General features: G+C 48.9%; 1 long non-coding RNA gene across 1 annotated transcript in view; it reads right to left on the bottom strand.

The window, feature by feature from the left end:
* LOC138297325 (uncharacterized) overlaps positions 1-14217 on the bottom strand; it is a 144178-nt gene that overhangs the window by 22582 nt on the left and 107379 nt on the right. The window contains exon 2 of the long non-coding RNA XR_011204026.1: positions 13143-13181. This is a non-coding gene — a long non-coding RNA (uncharacterized lncRNA). The remainder of the gene's footprint in view (positions 1-13142; positions 13182-14217) is intronic.

Below are 14217 nucleotides of genomic sequence, written 5' to 3'. Positions count from 1 at the left end.
ATAGCTCTGGATACCGTACTCTCCGTGCCCAGTCTGGAGCCACAAAGATTACTTGGGCCAGAAGTGGTATTGGCGGGAAGGCGTAAAGGAAGCCCGAGATCCACTCAAGACTAAAAGCGTTGCAGAGCAAGTGCAGTCATGAAAACTTCAACATGCAAAACAGCTGACATTGAGTGCTCTCTACAGAGCCGAACAGATATAACCAAGGCTCTCCCCATTTGTGAAAGAGACCTTGCACCTTTTCTAGATGTAGACGCCATTCTAGATCGACTGACTCAATGACTGCATTTGTCTGCTCTGACGCTTGGGGATCACACCAGATGTTGAACCACCAGTGATATGCCCTGATGTGCCAGCCATGTCCAGAATCACAGAGCCTCTTTATAAAGGGTCCAGAACCCTACTCCACCCTGTTTGTTGCAGTACCACATGCCAGTAGTGCTGTCTGTGAACACTTGCACTACTTTCCCTTTGTGAGAGTGAAGGATTTTAATGCAAGCGTGATTCCTGGAGCTCCAGAAGGTTGATGTTGGGCCCAGAATCCGCATGAGACCAGAGGCCTATGATCTACGCCTCTCCTATGTGGCCGCCCCATCCCAGGAGTGAGGCATCTGTCACTACTGAGATATCTGGTTGGGGAAGCAAGAGATCCAGATTCCAAAGCCACCACAGCAGATCTTTCACAGTCCCCTCCGAGATCTAGACCATGTCGGAGAGATTACACTGATGCTGTGCCCACTGGAACTTAAGTCCCATTGAAGAGCCCGCATATGCCATCTGGCATGTGTCACTAGCAGGATGCAGGACGCCATGAGGCCCTGCAGCCTCTGAGTTGTTTTCACCGAAAGCCAGGATAGAGGCTGAAACATCAGAATCATAGCATGAATATTCTTTATTCGCTTTTTGGGAGGGTAGGTCCGAAACTGCACTGTGTCCAGAACAGCTCCAATTAAACGGAGTATCTGATAGGAAGTCAGGTGAGACTTTGGCATGTTTATAGTGAACCTCAATGTATGCAGGAGGTTCGCCTTACTCTGAAGGTGGGAGACAACTTTCTGGGGCGTGTCTGCCTTCAACAGCCAGTCGTTGAGATACGGAAAGACCGAAACCCCTAACCTGCGCAGATGAGCTGCAACCACCGCCATCACTTTCGTGATCACCTGAGGGGTGCTGGTAAGGCCCAAAGGGATCACAGTAAATTGAAAGTGCTCGTGATCTACTAGGAATCGTAGACAGTACCCGTGGGCAGGTAGGATGGGAATATGGAAACAAGCACCCTGCAAGTATAACGCTACCATCCAGTCTCCTGGGTCTAAGGCAGACAAGAAATGAGCCAGAGTGAGCATTTTGAACTTCTTCTTGCAGAACAGAATGAGGGCCCGAAGGTCTAGGATAGGACATAAGTCTTTGCCTTTTTTGGGCACCAGAAAGTAGCAGGAATAACAACTACAACCTACTTCTGGCACAGGGACCTTCTCTATGGCCCCTTTGGCGAAGAGAGCCGTGACTTTCTAGCAGAGAATTGCCAGACGATCATCTGGTAAGGGGCCGTAAGATGGAGGCATGGCCGGTGGGGATTACCCCCTTTGTATGATATGCAAAACCCACCTGTCTGTCGTGATGGTCTCCTAGTGGGGCAGGTGAATGCGAATCCTGCCACCAACTGGTATATGAGGGTGGGTACGGACTAGGAAGGTTTGGAGGCTGCACCAGGGTGGAGTGGGCAAACCCTTGTTTTCCTGTCCCATGGGCCTGCAGGATTCTGCATCCCCGGTGGCTGTAAAAGGGACACAACAGGAAGCCCGTTCCGTTGCCACGAAAGGGGCAAAATATGGACTGTTGGTGGTGAGGTGAAACAGAGAGGCCAAGGGATCGAGCCATAGCCCGGCACTCAAGATGCCAGCAAAGGGCATGTCCATGAGGGTCTGTTGGACATGTCCTGGAAAAACAGATGCCCTCAACCAGGCATGGCTCCTCAAGGCCACCGTCAACGCATCCGATTTACCTGTAGAATTGGTTGTGTCCATTTCACAGGGAATGGTGAACTTAGCTGCATCTCTCCCATGAGCAAAGGCTTGGGAGATGTTAGCCCGGGTCTTCTCCAGGATCTGCAGCAGAACTTGCACGACCATATCCCACAAGCAGTGGTTAAAGCAGCACAAAAGGCATGCAATGCTCACCGACCGCAACGCCAGACTGGAGGAAGAAAACCTCATCTTCTTACCAAGTTGGTCTTTGATTCTCTATCCGGGGGAGTGGAAAGTAATGCACCAGATGACAATGATGCCTGGATGAAAAGGCTCTCCGGTGAGGGGTGTTGGGCCAGGAATTTAGGGTCGTTTGGAGCAGGCTGATGGGGGCGAGCGATTCTACTGTTTACAGGAGCCCATGTTCTGGGTCTGGACCAAGTACCCGGAAGGACATCAATGAGGGCTTCATTGAAGGGGAGGCTCGGCGGTAGAAGCCCCAGCTTGAAGCACCTCCGTCAGGAGATTGGTCCTGACCGCTACAGTGGACAGCTCCATGCCAATGACCTCAGCCACCCTACTGACCACAACAGAATAAGAGGTTCCCTCCGCCGTAGCCACAGTAGGAGGAGAATGCATGCCAGCGTCTGGAGAAATATCTAGACCATTAGCTTCACCCTATTCCTGTGCCCAGTCCAAATCAGGGTTATCTAGCTGGTTTTCTAAAGGGTCCAGCGTCCCCTCCTATCCTTCCTTGTATTTGTACCCATAGTAATAAGGGTCCAAACCCAATCTGGGGTGAGAACCACATCGAAGTCAGAAGCAGCGTCAGCAGGCGCCGTTCTTTCTCCGGGTCATCGTGGGTAAGAATTGGGTCAACGTCGATCGTGTGCACCACCAATGTCGGGAGCACTGATGACCTAGCTGGTGTCGGGGAAGGTCGCGATGGCACGACCAGGGTCAGCAAGGATCTGGAGGGACCACTTGGGGCAGAGGCCAAAGACGCTGGCGTGGAACCAAAAGGGCCCTCATATGAACCCCTAGGCCTCGAAGGTGCCACAGAAGGGTCAGAATGCCCAAATATGAGGCGCATGGCCTCAAAACTCCTTGAGTTTGGCAAGGGTCGCCCTGGCTCACGGAAAATTGGGGAGGTGCGGAGCACAGCAAGGACACTCCCCCCACGTCGCATCGGCTGAGCGATGCGGTGAAGTTGGAAAACGCCTGGCCTTCTTTGACGACTTCTTTCTCTGACCTGAATGACACAAATATTATGATGATGAGTGGTGGTGACTCCGCAAACAGTCTCAAGACACTCCTCATGAGTGACACCATGAACGATGCAGAGTCGAGCGTCGGGCCTTCATGAGCTTTAGGAATCGCTCCCTCAAAGCCTTCGGGTGCATGGCCTGGCACTCAAAGCACAACTTCGAGTTGCACTACAAACACAAACGGACCGGATGCTGATCTGTCCCCGACATCATATGGTGACAGGCCTCGCAAGGCTTGAACCCGTTCTTCTGGGACATCATGATGCACCAAGGGTCAACACAAAAAACAGACAAAAGGGTCCAATACACTTAAAAAATTAACAAGGTATCTCTTCTCCAGATCAGCGTGTGGCACAGAAAAGAACGGACGTCACTACGCCGATTTCCTCAAGTAGTGGAACTAAAATGTTGTGGATGATTGCATGGCAAAGTAGTGGCTAATGGAAGGTAGGTATCCATACACAGACTTTTGAAAGGTTTCCCTAATGGAAGGTAAACCTCAGTCAATTTCGAAGTACTTAACTTTTGTATGATACAACAAGATGCAGGTAGGAAAATACAGGCCTGGTTGAGATGGGAACTGGGGGCAGCAAACAACACTCTACAGCCTTTTCCCCTGCTTAGGTCAGACTTTAGAATGACAACATGGTTGAGCCTTTTTGGGCGTTTCAGGTATGAAATCACAAAGTGTCCTTTTCACCCTTGCTACGTTCTCCAGAACATATGAAGTGGAGGCTGCCGCTTCTGTAACAGTAAGACTTTCAATGACAGGCAAATGAAAGTGAAGGAAAAACACAAGACTTCATGTGGTTGTCTGATGATGAACAAAATATGCAATGTACTTTACCCTCTGGATTTGGAGGATAAACAATTTCTAGTACCAAGAAGTTTTATGACTCACATTGTATGGATGAAAAAACTGGTTCTTATCCAGTCCGCCCAATGAAATCAGGTGATCAGAAGATGAGCTGGAATCCAAAGGCACCTAACAGTGAGCTGTAGCCTCGGAGTTCTGAGCAGTATCCACCAACTGATAGGGAGTAAGAACCGCAAGTCCTTAGGATTCACAAAACCTATCAGTCCTTGAGGTGGGCAGAAGACTTTAGTATGAGTGTGAACCTCTGGGGCCATGTGTAGGAAGTTGGATCTGTGTATACTATTTCAAAGTATGAAATAGTCTGCACAAATTCCAAGGTTTACCCTTAGAGGTAAGATGGTGGCAAAATCAGGGCTGTAACGCCTGCTAGAGGGGTGACTTACCTATGCGACGCATCCGACAGGGACCAGCGACCTCTGAAGCCTCAGAGGACTGCCCTGAACCAAAGGACCAAGAACCTCCTGTGAACAGGGGCCCTGTTCAAAACCAGCTACTTATTTGCAACAAAGAAACAACTTCCAAAGATTGCACATTTCCTGCCGGAAGCGTGAGACACTACACTCTGCACCAGATGTCCCCGGCTCGAGATGCAGAGAACCAACACCACAGAGAGGACTTCCCGGCGACTGCAAGCCTGTGAGTAGCCAGAGACGACCCCCCTGGGCCCCCACAGCGACGCCTGCAGAGAGAATACAGAGGCTCCCTCTGACCGCGACTGCCTGTAACAAGGGACCAGACGCCTGGAACCAACACTGCACGCGCAGCCCCCAGGACCTGAAGGAATCGAACCTCAGTGCAGGAGCGACTCCCAGGTGACCCTCTGCCGAGCCCACCCAGGTGGCGGCTGTCCCGAGAAGCCCCCGCTGTGCCTGCCTGCAACGCTAGAGTGGCACCCCCCCCACCCAGGTTCCTCCATTGTTTTCAACCTAAAACCCGAGGACGCAGGTAGTTACCTGCTGGCAGACTGGAACCGGAGCACCCCTGTTCCCCATAGACGCCTATGTGTTTTGGATACCTCTTTCCTGTGCACGTGACCAGCCCTGAGCTGCTGTTGTGGTAACTTTGGGGTTGCCTTGAACCCCCAATGGTGGGCTGCCTATGCCCCAAACTTGAGACTTGTAAGTGTCTGTCTTACCTCCAAAACTAACCTTTACTTACCACCCCCAGGAACTGTTGATTATTGCACTGTGTCCACTTAAAATAGCTTATTGCCATTTCTACAAAGACTGTACAAGATATTGTGTTTATTCAAAGTTCCTAAAGTATCTACGTGAAGTACCTTGCATTTAAAGTGTTTGATGTAAATCTTGAACCTGTGGTTCTTAAAATAAACTAAGAAAAGCTATTTTTCAATATAAAAACCTATTGGCCTGGAGTAAGTCTTTGAGTGTATGTTCCTCATTTATTGCCTGTGTGTGTACAACAAATGCTTAACACTACCCTCTGATAAGCCTACTGCTCGACCACATTACTACAAAATAGAGCATTAGAATTATCTCTTTTTGCCACTATCTTACCTCTAAGGGGAACCCTTGCACTCTGTGCACACTACTTCTCAATTTGAAATAGTATATACAGAGTCAACGTCCTACATATATGTACTCCCTTAAACCTACACTGCAACCTGCCCATGGGGCTACCAAGGGCCTACCTTCGGGGTGCCTGACAAGTAGTAAAAGGGAAGGTTTAGGCCTGGCAAGTGGGTAAGCTTGCCAAGTCGAATTGGCAGTTTAAAACTGCACACACTGACACTGTAGTGGCACGTCCGAGCCATGGTTACAGGGCTACTAATGTGCTGCAGGCCCACTAGTAGCATTTGATTTACAGTCCCTGGGCAACTCTAGTGCACTTTACTAGGGACTTACCAGTAAATCAAATATGACACTCATGGATAAACCAATCAACGGTACAAGCTCTATAGGGAGCACTTGTGCACTGATTAGCAGTGGTGAAGTGCACAGACAATAAACCATCAAAAACGGACCAGAAAAATATTGTAGGAAGGCAGCAAAACGTTTGGGGATAACCCTGCAAAAAGGGCCATTTCCAATATCACACCTGCAGGAGCTGTAACATCTGATGGTGAGCCTCAAAGGCTGAAGCCTCTTGTTACAGTGCCATGGGGCACTCCAGCTAGTGGAGTTGTCCGCACACGGACAAAGCCCCACTTTTGGCAGCAAGTCCATCAGGAAAATTATGGAAAGCAGGGAGGAGTGACCCCCCAAAACTCACCCCTCCCCTGCCATCCAAAGCTAGGGCCATCCCTAGGGTGTCCCGAGCTGAGGTTGCCCCCCCCTTCCTGCAGAATCATCCATCTTAGTTTGGAGAACAGAAACCAATAGGGTTAGGTTTGCGTCCCCCTCCCCAAAGGGAGTGGACACAAGAACGGGGTGTAGCCACCCTCTGGGACAGTAGCCATTGGCTACTGCCCCCTGACCCCTATAACCCCCCTAAATCCAGGATTTAAGGGCTTACCTGAACCCAGCTCATGAGATTCAGGCTGACCTGACAAGAAAGAAGAAGGACTGCTGAGCTGAACCCCCAGCAGAAAAGACAACGACAACTGACTGCCTCAAAAAACCTGCACAAAAACAGTGAGGCATCCAGCGGGACCAGCCACCTCGACCAAGTTATAGAAGTCTGTCCTGCAACCAAAAGGACCAAGAACTGCAGTGGACAGTGGCCCTGTCCAAGAAGGAAACATACAGGGACTCTGGCACACCTCCAGACAAGCGAGTCCTGACCACCCTGCACCAGACACCCTACGGCCGGTGACCACGTGGCCCAACCAGCTAAAGAATCATCAGGTGATTGTGAGCAAGTGCCCACCCTGGGTTGACCTTTCGACCCCTCCACAAAGATGCCTGCAGAGGGAAGACCGAGGACCCCGACCCCTGAACGCGAAAGCACTGGATGAATATGCCTGCACTGTGAGAGACTGGCACCTTATTGCAGTACTCCCCCACATTTTTGACTGGTTTCCGAATGCAACTGGAGTGCACTGGGATCCTGCTAACTAGGTTCCCGGTACCAGTGTTCTTTCCCTAAAACATTTTTAAAGTGATTGGTTACATCTTTAGCTATCACTACAAGTCCCTAGTAAAAGGTATTTAGGTACCCAGGGCATGCAGTACTTTGGATAAGCCCCTGGTGGCAGTGGCACTGATTGTGCCAACCTCAAGGGACATGCATCAAGATGTGCACAGTACTGCCATAGCAGACAGAGTCTCCTGCTGCAAACCTAAAATACAAACTCTACTTGGCACACTACCTGTGTGCCCGGTCCACCGTACACTGCATTAACTATGGGTAAGACACCCCTATAGCAGGCCTTACAGACCTAAGGCAGGATACTCCATACTATATGTGAGGGCACAGCTGAATGAGCAGTATGTTCCCACCGTGTCCCTGGCAAACCTGGGATATAGTGAGTGAATAGAGCTGCCATTTTAATGTATGTGCTGGACACTGGCCAACACGAGATTCCCAGCAAAATAATGGCTACTCTGAACCCTGGGTTGTTTGGTATCAAACCACTCCGAATTATAAATTCAAACTGGTACCAGTACTGGATTTATAATAAAATGTACCTAGGGATCACCTTAGAGGTGTCCCCTGCAAAAGCCAACTATCCTGGCATATTTTCTGACTGGTTTCATCCAGCCTGCCACACCCACACAGTCCATATACAAACCTTGGTGGAGAGCCCAGTCTCCCTGGTTCGTAAACCAATGCCCTCCCTTGGTGGAGGAGCTAACCACCCACTCCCCCAGGAACGTGCAAATCCCCGGTAGTGAGGTTCAAAGGGCTACAGCCCCTGAAACTCAAGCCTCCAGGCCTGCTGCTAGCATCTGAGGGGTTGCCACTTTGCAAAACACCCACTTTTTGAGTGAGCAAAGGTGGGAAACCACACAAAGATTAGGAGTGGCGGCCTAGCATGCACCACCTCTAAGGTGTTGTCTGCGAAGTGGACCCTCAAATTCAGTTTCCTCCATCTTGAAATGAAGGAAACTAGCCAATCAAGTTTAGGGAAGACACCCTTCCCAAAGGAAGTGGACACTAAAGTGGGTGGAGCCACCCATAGGTAAGTGTCCCATTGGACATTACCAGGTTTCCCCTAGAACGCCCACTAAATTCAGTATTTATTGGACATCCCTAGAACAAGAAATCAGATTTCAAAATACAAAGAAGACCTGCACCAAAGAAGATCCAAAGCAAGAGAACTACGGACCTGTTGCACAAGAAAAGGCGCCAAACCCTGCCTGCTGCACCCAGGACCTGCAAATTGCTGCTGTGGAGGAGCTGGACACTGGACCGAGCCCAAGAAACCCAGGTAATATCCAGGCTTAAAGAATCACCCCAGATATCCCTTTTGAGTGGAGGCACCACTCAAAAACCAAGCAAGATCCAATAAGCCAGTGAAGGTCGCTTCACTGGCTGGCCGATATGTCCACAACTGGAATTTGCAGCCGGACCCCACGACACACTAACTACCGTCCCGGACGTGACCTACAAGTGTGCCAAGATTGGTGGCACTGTGCCCTCCAGTGGCCGAGTTACGCCAATTCCCTGGGACAACCTCAAACCAGCTCCCAAAGAGCTGAAAGATCAGGAGGAAGCCCCTGTAGAGGGACTTTAATAGCACCCTGGGACCTACCACCAGAATGCTCACAGTGTCTTGTAAGCAGCCAGAGAGACTCACCTCCAAAAGGACTCAGTTGCGCACAGCTCTGGATCCCACGCCGCATCCGGCCGCTCTGCGCCCGCAACAAGGAACCAGCTGTGCTCCACTGATCCCCAAACCCTTGCGACCTCGACAGCCCAAGGGGACCCCCAGAAACCATCTTTTCCAAGTGGCCCCTACAGGTGGCCCTTTGCCAAAAGCGTTTCCTACGCTGATCCCGCCGGAAACGGGAGCCGCAAGAGGCTCTCCGGCTGGTACAAGGTGCCTACTGACTGCTGCGACCACCCTGCAAAAAAAAAATTAAAAAAAACACAAAAGAGACTGGTAACTTAATTGTACGATTTTGAATGGTAACTGTACATTGATTCCAATGATGCGTAATTATGCGCAGAAAGACTAACTTTATTACAACTTTTAAAACTAATATCTAAAAAAGTATTTGAAAGATCTTGGTCTTAAAAATTAAATAAAACTGAAGTATTTTTATAAACTCTGGTCTCGAGTTATTCATTGAGTGCATGTGCTGCGTGATTGGTTTTGTGAGCACAACAAATGCTTAGTACATCTCCTGGATTAGCCTAACTGCTCGACCAGCTACCTTAAAAATTGTAGCATTAAGTGGTCTAATCTTTGCTCCTGGAAACCAAAGTGTGGTCGTCTGGACCCACTGCATAGTGTGCCTAGTTTTGCACACTGCATAGAAGGCCAGCCTCCTACAGATGCCTAAAAGACCACTGCACCCGCAGCCCCCATAGAACCCGACCTCCAGCACAGGTACATTCCTCCCTGTCTAGCTTAGGGTTTGCTCCAGGGGACCCCCTGGTCCTCACATGCAGCATCTGAGTGACCCCGGGGTCTCCTCACAGAGATCTATTGGAAACCCAATGCCTTGTTTGCATCCTGAACCAAGCTGCCATAGTGCCACTGAGGGTGTGCGTTTGATGCCTCCTTCTGGCCCCAACAGTGCCCCTCTAACCCTCCCCCTCCTACCCCCAGGTCTGCCCACCAAAGAACAGGTACTTATCTTCTGGCATATCTGATTCAGAGTGCACCCTGTCTCCGTAGGAGACCACTTTAAAATGGCTCAAATTTGACCTCTGCACCCGACCGGCCCAGTGTTGCTGGGAGCTTGGGGTTCACTTGAACCCCCAGCTGTGGACTTCCTAAGCACCAGAGACTGAAACTGTAAGTCAAGTACTTACCTCTAAAACTGTGCTTTAGTTTCTTCCCCAAGGATGTGTCCTGAACATTGCAGTGTCAACATTTAAAATAGCTTTATTGGCATTTATTCAAAAACTGTATGCTATATGAATTCCATTCAAAGTATTATTATTGATATATATGTGAAATACTATCTATTGATGTAATTACATGCAAAGAGAATCTTGTGATTCTAGAAATAAATTAACAAAATTTATTTTTCAATATAAAAACCTATTGGTCTGTAGTTCAGTCATTAAGTGTGTGCTTCTTCTATTGTATCTGTGTGTAGAACAAATGCATTTGTAGTATCTACTTTAGCCTCTGTGGAACACCTTGAGTCTGTGCATGTCATTTTGATATAGTATATAAAGAGTGAGTTTCCTACAAAGGGGGACTGACTGAGTTGGCGAGGTAGCGTGTTCCAGGTCTGTGCTGCGATATAGGAAAAGGATCTCCCTCTGGCTGCATTGTTACCAATTTTAGGGGTGGTAGCAAGGGCAACTTGTGCAGAGCGGAGTTACCGGTCTCTGTTTGGGTCTGAGAGACTCAGTTGGTGCACGAGTCGCTGAGTCTGAGTGGCTCTGTGAGTGTGCGCATGAGTACCTCAGTGAGTGTGAGTGCTTGGGGATTCTCTGAGCAGGTCTGTGTGAGTTCACGAGTGCCTCTGTGGGTGTATTACTGGGTGCATGAGTATGTGAGTATTGTAGGAAGCAGCATCTATAGTGAACCAAAACGAGGTACACTGCGCAAAAAGTCAAAGCAATCAGAGGAACAAATTACATCCCAAATGCTCCTTTTTTCGGTAGTGTGGTCAAGCGACTCCTACGGTAAGTGAGACACACACTGAAAGAAATCACACCAATTTATACAAATAACATGTACTTTTATATAAAGTCTGATATTTTGATTTATGAATTTTTACAGCTTGCAAAACTTGATACAGTGCATTTTTCAGATGTGGTAAAGTTATCCTATGAAGGAAGAACTAGCACTGCATACAGGTATAGTAAAGCGACTTACGTGATCAATCTCCTGGACTTCGGCCACACGGACCATTCACCTCAAGCAGCAGGGTGCATGGGTACAGCTCAGCGTCAGGTGCCCCATGTAAGTCTATGGGGACCGGTTTGGTCACAAAGTTGCTTGAGGGATGGATTGGGAGTCCACATCAGAGGAACCCACGTGGGTTTCGAACCTTGAGACCCTTAGGCACGTAGGGACACCACCGGTCCACTTCACCTCAGGCTGTGGGGTGCAGGTGCAGTGGTGTTTTCTCGCATCAGGTCTGGTGCTGGAGTTCCTTGTGGTTGTAAGGAGCCCCGCAGAAACAGTCTATAGGCATGGACTTGGGGTTTAGTCCGAACAAGCCAACAAGTGGCCTCAGGTCTCACGAGGCAGAGAGATGTGGGGACAGCCTTGGTCCTGTTCTCCTAGGCCCAGGGCAGACGGGTGCAGAGGTGTCCTGAGACATGGGGTCTTTGTCACTCACTGTTGCTAGGGGTCTGCAGAATCAGGCTGCAAACGCTGTCAGGAAGTCCACATATGGCAAGCTCTGGGTAGGCTGTGTCTGAACGGCCTGGGGACCATGGTGACACCACTGGACCACTTCAACTCGGGCTAGGCAGCTCAGCTGCAGTGATGTTGCCCAGTGTTGGGTTTTTGGCAGTCAAGGTCCTCATGGTTCTTCCTTGGGTGCCTGCAGATGCAGGGCAGCAGCTCCTGTAATCCAAAAGAGTTCTTCTTGGTGATTTGTGAAGCACGGACAGCGCTCCCTGATTTTTTGAACCTGCAGTGGCAGGACAGGTCAGATGCTCCTCAAGGGCCAGGCGCAGCAGGCTTGGCACCACGTCAGTCGTGCTTCTTAGGTCTATGGTTTTGCAGTCTTGTTGCACACTCCTTTTGTGTCATGGAAGAAAGTCAGAGAATCTGTGTAGGAAAGTGCCCTTGTTGGCATGGTTGCCCCCCATTTTTTGTCTGATATTGGTGATAACTTGACAGAGCGTGATGGGATCCTGCTAACCAGGCCCCAGCACTTGTGTGCTTTCCCAAAACTGTAGCATTGTGTCCACACAACAGCACACCCTTGGTACACAGTTAAGTCCCTTGTAAAAAGTACCCATGGTACCAAGGGCCCTGTTAACTGGAAAGTCCCCAAGTGCTGCAGCATGTCTTATGCCACCCTGGGGACCACTCACCTAGCACATGCACATTGCCATTGCAGCTTGTGCGCACTGGTGGTGAGAAAAAGGCAAATTCGACATTGCACCTCTCAGTGTGCCACACCACAAACCACTGCCGATGGTATACGTAAGTCAACACTCAAGCAGGCTTTACAGCCCTAAGGGAGGGTGCACTATGCCATAGGTGAGGGCATACCTGCATGAACAATATGCCCCTAAGTGTCTAAGTCCATTCTTAGACATTGTAAGTCTAGTAGGGCCATATTAAGTATATGGGCTGGGAGTTTGTCATTATGAATTCCACAAATCCATAAACTAAAGTCTAGAATGTTTGTATCAAACATGTCAGCACAATAAACCCAAACTGATGCCAGTGCTGGTTTTATTGAAACATGCACCCAGAGGGCATCTTAGAGATGCTCCCTGTATTTACCCATTCCTTTAATGCAGGACTGACGGGTCTGCGCCAGCCTACAACGAACAGACAAGTTTCTGATTCCATGGGGTGAGAGCTTTTGTGCTCTCGTAGGCCAGAAAAAAAGCCGACAGTGTGTCCGTGCTTCACACCTCCACCCTGCAGGAATTCTAACACCTGGTGGTGAGCCTCAAATGATCAGGCTTCTTACCTAGAAGCAGGCCTGATTCTGAGTGCCCCCAGTCTCCATAGGTTCCCACTGTAAAACCCAGCAGAAACGTTGACCTCTGCATAAAGCCAGCCCCGTGTGGCTGGTGGAGGGTACTTGGCACTAACTCAAACTCAGACCCATGGTATTATAACCCCCAGAGAATGGAACTGTAGGTCTGGTACTTACCGCCAAAACAGTACTTTCTTTTATTCCCTACGGAACTGTTCCTGAAAATTGCAGTGTGTCAACTTTTAAAACATATTTGCTATATTCACTTAAGCCATTTATATTGCCAAATTAAAACAAATAGGTATTGATACATATTTTGGATACTTACTTGTAAATGTGCTTTACTTGCAAATTGAATCTTGTGGTTCTAGAAATAAATGGACAAAAACAAGTTTTGGTATCTAAAAAGAATTGCCCTGAAATTAGGGCTTTGAGAGCATGCTTCATTTATTACCTGTGTGTACTACCCTCTGATAAGCCTAACTGCTCGACCACAGTACAACAAAACAGCATTAGTATCATATTTGTTGCCTCTAAACTCTGGTGAATCCCTGTACAACTATATCTCAATTTGATATAGCATATCCAGAGCCATCTTCCTACAATCTTGTATCAGTGGTTCCCCTAAATACTCAATTTAGGGGCACCGGTATTGAGAGTGAAGGGTAGTAATCACTGGAGTACTGTAGGAATCTGGCCTGGTGTGTGCTAACTACCTATGGTATGATCACCTTATACAAGGTCCATGCATCCCTTATGAGTGAAGTGGAGTCAGTGTCAAGGAAGCCAGGCTCTCTAAAGGTAGCTGTGGATAAGTAGACAAGGCTTATTTAGGAAACACGCAAAGCTCTCATGCAATACCACTGTAGTCATACAGCACTTACACAAATGAAAGAAGGCACTCAGTGCTACAAAAATAGAGGCTCTTTATTAGAGTAATACAAACACAAACACTAGTTAGGCAATACTCTAATTGTAGGTAAGTAAACATACTATACATGTACAGTAACAATCAGGAATAGGCTTAAAAAGCAATTGAGAACACTGAAAAACAGCAGACAACACTCAAAACCAGGGGGAGTGGGGGTGGGGTGGTGTTGGGGTTAGGTGGATGCAGGAGTCGGTCGACGCTGGAAAGAAGACGGTTAACACTGGGGCAGGTGAAGAGTTCCTGGCTGATGCGGTCGACGTCCCACGCTGGATGAAGGATTGCAGTCAGTCTGTGGAGTGAAAAAAAACACATACAAGACCTGAAAAAGGCAAATATCGCAGTTGCTAGCAGTGGAGCTGTTGGGGACCAGGAAGGCCAAGGGAGGGGGAGAGGGAACTAAACCCACAGGGGATGTCCCTAGCGACCCTCGGCAGTGCGGAGAGTCCAAAGAAGAAGATGCAGCCCACACAGA

This window comes from Pleurodeles waltl, chromosome 5 (assembly GCF_031143425.1).
Source record: "Pleurodeles waltl isolate 20211129_DDA chromosome 5, aPleWal1.hap1.20221129, whole genome shotgun sequence".
NCBI classification, from domain to species: Eukaryota; Metazoa; Chordata; class Amphibia; order Caudata; family Salamandridae; genus Pleurodeles; species Pleurodeles waltl.
Note: the sequence above shows the minus strand (reverse complement) of the source record. Positions and strands in the feature narration are given on the sequence as shown.